This window comes from Oncorhynchus clarkii, chromosome 17 (assembly GCF_045791955.1).
Source record: "Oncorhynchus clarkii lewisi isolate Uvic-CL-2024 chromosome 17, UVic_Ocla_1.0, whole genome shotgun sequence".
NCBI lineage: Eukaryota > Metazoa > Chordata > Actinopteri > Salmoniformes > Salmonidae > Oncorhynchus > Oncorhynchus clarkii.
Window position 1 is genome coordinate 16,565,324 of NC_092163.1, and position 6,000 is coordinate 16,571,323.

Genomic DNA, 6,000 nt, shown 5'->3' on the forward strand with positions numbered 1-6,000 from the left:
GTCTCACAAGGGGTCTGAGGATCTCATCTCGGTACCTAATGGCAGTCAGGCTACCTCTGGCGAGCACATGGAGGGCTGTGCGCCCCCCCAAAGAAATGCCACCCCACACCATGACTGACCCACCGCCAAACCGGTCATGCTGGAGGATGTTGCAGGCAGCAGAACGTTCTCCACGGCGTCTCCAGACTCTGTCACGTCTGTCACATGTGCTCAGTGTGAACCTGCTTTCATCTGTGAAGAGCACAGTGGCAAATTTTCCAATCTTGGTGTTCTCTGGCAAATGCCGAACGTCCTGCATGATGTTGGGCTGTAAGCACAACCCCCACCTGTGGACGTCGGGCCCTCATACCACCCTCATGGAGTCTGTTCCTGACCGTTTGAGCAGACACATGCACATTTGTGGCCTGCTGGAGGGTAATTTTGCATGGCTCTGGCAGTGCTCCTCCTGCTCCTCCTTGCACAAAGACGGAGGTAGCGGTCCTGCTGCTGGGTTGTTGCCCTCCTACGGCCTCCTCCACATCTCCTGATGTACTGGCCTGTCTCCTGGTAGCGCCTCCATGCTCTGGACACTACGCTGATAGACACAGCAAACCTTCTTGCCACAGCTCGCATTGATGTGCCATCCTGGATGAGCTGCACTACCTGAGCCACTTGTGTGGGTTGTAGACTCCGTCTCATGCTACCACTAGAGTGAAAGCACCGCCAGCATTCAAAAGTGACCAAAACATCAGCCAGGAAGCATAGGAACTGAGAAGTGGTCTGTGGTCACCACCTGCAGAACCACTCCTTTATTGGGGGTGTCTTGCTAATTGCCTATAATTTCCACCTGTTGTCTATTCCATTTGCACAACAGCATGTGAAATTTATTGTCAATCAGTGTTGCTTCCTAAGTGGACAGTTTGATTTCACAGATTGACTTGGAGTTACATTGTGTTGTTTAAGTGTTCCATTTATTTTTTTGAGCAGTGTATGTATGTGTATATATATATATATATATATATATATATATATATATATATATATATATATATATATATATATATATTTGCATTCAAGTTGAGCTGCATCAATCAAGCTTGTAAACGTCTTTGGTGAAATAAAGATTAAACTGAGGCCTACATTTTGCAATGTACAACTTATTATAATTATTTTCCGGCCCCACTGACATTATCTCCGACAAACATCGTCCTGCAGCTGAGTCTATTTGCCTTCCCCTGACGTATGTGTTAATACAGTCAAAGTATGTTTATATCAACTGTGTGAAAAGTGTGGTGAAGCAGCCCTGTCTTTTGTGAGACTTTACGTCTCTATTCTTAGCTGTTGTTTTCCTGTTAATTCTGTTGTCTTGCAAACATTGCCTGTACACCTTTTGTTATTCTAGGTTGAAGATACCCATTAACATCAACATATATGTAAATAAGGAGGTGAGAAACTTAAAAGGCAGGTTTGCTATTTAGAATGCACTGGGTAAGGTAGGAGGAGATACTTGGATCAGGTGTTCCATCCGGTAAGAGGACAGGAAAGATAGGGCAGGAATCCAGTTGGAGAGTTTGTGCTCCCATTTCCTTTCCACTTTCAAGGCATGGAAGAAAAACTATACAAATATTTCCCATTCCTCTGAATATACAGTACACCTGCACAAACCTTTTAAAATAGTGATGAGGCCAGGCTAAGTCTGCCTCATCACACAGGTATAAGATGTGTTTAATGTTTACAGTGATAGATGCTCTGCTGTGGCCTCTCCCTTGTAAACCAGAAAAGATGTGACTGTCATTTTGCAGACAGTACCCGAAACTGTAGTTGTTAAATGTATGTTCACTAGAGGGCAGCAAAACCATGATAATGTAGGCCTATATGGGGTATGAGGAGATGCCATTTGCTACGTCCGAGAGCATCAAATCCATGAGGCATTGTGGGTAAATGGTGACTCACTGACTGATCTGCAAATATTGATGAGTAATTATTTAAGATTTGTAGATCAGTCCTTCGGCAGTCGCCAACAATGTCGAACAAGCCCAATGGTCGCATTCCCCCGCTCTGACGTTGCTTGAATTAACCAATGGATGCATGCCTCGTCATCAATTGTCATCAACTGACAAATTGCTAACAGAAGCCTACACACTGGGCACACACTGGTTGAATCAACGTTGTTCCACGTTATTTCAATGAAATGACGTTGATCCAAAGTTGAATAGACTTCTGTGCCCAGTGGGTATTTTGTCACAGCCTTTTGTTTTAAACATTCGGCAGCTGTTTTACGTTTAAAACCAGCAGCCTAATCAAATTTGATTGGCTGCTTGAGGCATGTATAGCATTTTGTTTTGGACAATCAGGCGGCAGATAGGTCAATATCATTCATATTCAAAAAAGGACTACCAGAGGAGGCTGGTGGGAGGAGCTATAGGAGGACGGGCTAACTGTAATGCCTGGAATGGAATAAGTGGAATGGTATCAAACACAAACATATGGAAACCACATTTGACTCTGTTCCATAAACTCCATTCCAGCCACTAAAATGAGTTGGAGTCAGAGTTGGAACTAACCATATTAAATGAATAAGTACTGTACTTCACCAAGGTAAGTTATTTCAGCAAGGTAAGTTTATTTTCGGCTTCACAAGAGGAGCCCAAATCATGTCTTAACCTAAAGTTAGTGTGGATTTAGCCATTATCATGACTCCAATTCAATTGCACTACATTTGGGTCATTGGATGACCCCTTTAGCTTTGTCAGGGAAATGCCCCGACTCTTAGACGCTGCCCAAATCCTCTATCTAATCGCAAATACACCTCGCCTTCGAAACAGGTTTGGAAACATTTGTAACTTAACTTTAATATGAATGACAACATTTTTCAAACACAAAAGATACACTTACTGCATACATTACACAGTATAGCAAAGTTGCAGCCAGCTGTGTTTTGATTAACACCTGCTTCTGACCGGAAATGTGGAATGGAAGGGTCCAATGGAAATGTGAGTGCACAGTGAGAGGATGTGTCATTCCATGGCTGAAGGCTGTTACAGCTGGGTGCAACTTTCTAAACTGCTTACAGTAAGAGTATATTTTGATTCTTACTCACTGGTATAAAAGTTCAGTTCCAAACGTTTCCAAAACCGTATTGCGAGCTAGGATTATGAACGTTTCTAAACGTTAAAACAGAGTGTTGGGATTGTAGTTCACATAGAGCCAGTTGTGGTCCATACCTTCAGCTGACAACCCAAAAGGCTATAAGCCCCCTTTGGTTTTGAGAGCTAGTGTGGATTCAGATAAGGCTCAGACAATAGGAGCTCACCTGCCTATTTCAAGTGAAATGTGAAACTTAAGCTATAACTATAAAATATTAAGCGAGTGACTAATCTCATCCACATCAAATTCTCATTTTTCATGTGCTATAATAAAAAGTTGAGCTAAAGTTTTTGTCAGTGGCCTAAAGATATGATAACACATTATATTTTTTGGGGAAATCAATTTCAGCGAGACAAAGGCCAACATTTTTAGGTCTATGCCTTCACTGAATTAGTTTCATTATTGCTACAAATTTACTGAACAAAAATATAAACGCAACATGTAAAGCTTTGGTCCCATGTTTCATGAGTTGAAATAAAATATCCCAGAATTGTTCCATACCCTCAAAAAGCTTATTTATCTAAAATGTCGTGTACAAATTTGTTTACATCCCTGTTAGGGAACATTTCTCCTTTGCCAAGATAATCCATCCACCTGACAGGTGTGGCACATAAAGAAGCTGATTAAACAGCATGATCATTACACAGGTGCACCTTGTGCTGGAGACAATAAAAGGCCACTAACGTGCAGTTTTGTCACAAAATAATGCCACAGATGTCTCTAGTTTTGAGGCAGCATGCCATTTAAAAATTTTTTTTAATTTATTTTACCCCTTTTTCTCCCCAATTTCGTGGTATCCAATTGTTTAGTAGCTACTATATTGTCTCATCGCTACAACTCCCGTACGGGCTCGGGAGAGACGAAGGTTGAAAGTCATGCGTCCTCCGATACACAACCCAACCAAGCCGCACTGTCATTAGAGCCTATATTTTAACACAGAGCAGTACAGGTCAGTCACCTCTATTCCATTTCTCTCCTTTTTATTGAGACTCTCTCCTTTTATTTATTTGATCTTTCTGTCTCTTTTTGCATTTTTCGTCTCTCCCCTCTGACCAGTGTGTGTATGCAGACTGAGTGTTCTCCATCTAGAGGAGAGCCTCCTGGACTTCTCTAGCCATTAAGGCCTCTGTCTGTCCCATTATGCTTCATCCCTTTGTCCTTCTCCTTCCTGCTCTCTATGGCCGTGATGTGCTGGCCCTCTCTAGGCTGTGCTCTATTAATACACATAGTGGTTTGTGTGTGTCACAGCATACCTCTGCCTCACTGGCTTATCACTGGCCCATTTCAGACCCCATCTGTGCTTCCCACTCGTTCCCAACGTACAGGACGGGCTCCTGGGATCAGAGAATCGGAATATAACACATGCTGATGCCACAGTGTTTTTTTTGTGTGTGTTTCATTCATTTCAGTTTTGTCAGTGATGTGTACGTCGTGGAACTTAAAGCTTTCCACGTCCTACACTGCGGCCCTGAAGCTGGTTGAGAGAATGCCAAGAGTGTGCAAAGCTGTCATCAAGGCAAAGGGTGGCTACTTTGAAGAATCAGCACTTTTTTGGTTACTACATCATTCCATATGTGTTATTTCATAGTTTTGATGTCTTCACTATTATTGTACAATGTAGAAAATAGTCCAAATAAATATAAACCCTACAATGAGTCGGTGTGTCCAAACTTTTGACTGGTGATGCATAGACATTATGGTCAGTGTCTGGATAGTAAATATCTGTAGAATACGTGGATATAATGGCATATTCAAGGAATGAAAGGAAGGATTTCAATTGTTGTATTTTATTATTACAATCTTGAAACAGAGTAAAATGATAATTTTTAGAGAGAATATTCTGCCTTCTTTCATGTTCTAAGATTTAAACTGTTTTAATAAGTTTAACTCAAGCAACCAAAAGCAGGAAACCCACAACAAGAAACATTTATGTAATTTCTGTACAAAGAATGTCTGTTGTTTCCCCCCCTCATCATTAAGTATTATAGAAGTGGATAAAGTACCTAAAGACAGTACTTTTTTTTAGCCGGGAAGTAGCAGGGAAGAACAGGGAAGTAGCAAAACAATTCACAGTGGACAACGAAAACAAGTTTCTTATTGGACATGGTCTGGTGGTCCCTCTACATCGGCTTTCATTTGGTCCCTTGTGAATACAACCCTGGATTGATTGAACTGAAGTTAGACATGTGACACTGAACAGAAGCAACATGTCCACTAGAGGGAATTCTCTCCTCTCATTCAAATTCTGATGCAAAGCGTGAGAAGAGATATGAGCTGAGTTGGATTAACATTGAGAAGAATCGACATCTGGAAGGTGAATAACATGAACACAACATGATGTAACTTTGATATGTTTTTTTAACATGCCTGTTGTAATGTGAATGCAGTGAAGTTCATTTACAGTTGGATATGTTGTTGTGGTTCTATAACAATACAATCCATCTAAACTCTCCACTCACCATATTTCATGTCCAACACACTAACACAATAAACCATTGAAATTATAATAACATATATAGAGAATTTGATTCAGTAAAGAAATCTAAATTAGATTGTGTATAGTGTTCAGTAATACAGAGATTCTTAACCAGGGGTACTAGGAACCATGGAGGTACTTGGCCTATCCACAGCAGGAACTTAAGACTCATGATTAGACCATAGGTTTACTGGTAAATTGCACGAGGGGGTACTTCGGGGGTACTCCGGACAGAGCAAAATTCAGTTGGTGGTACAGTAACCGCAAAAGGTTGGAAACCACTGAAGTAATACATGAAGGTGTGGTTGACTGTGAGGGACTGTGATGTCAGATGTATTCTATTTCCTGTTCTTTATAAGTAGATGTCAGACAGAGACAGACAGCAGTACACAGCCAGC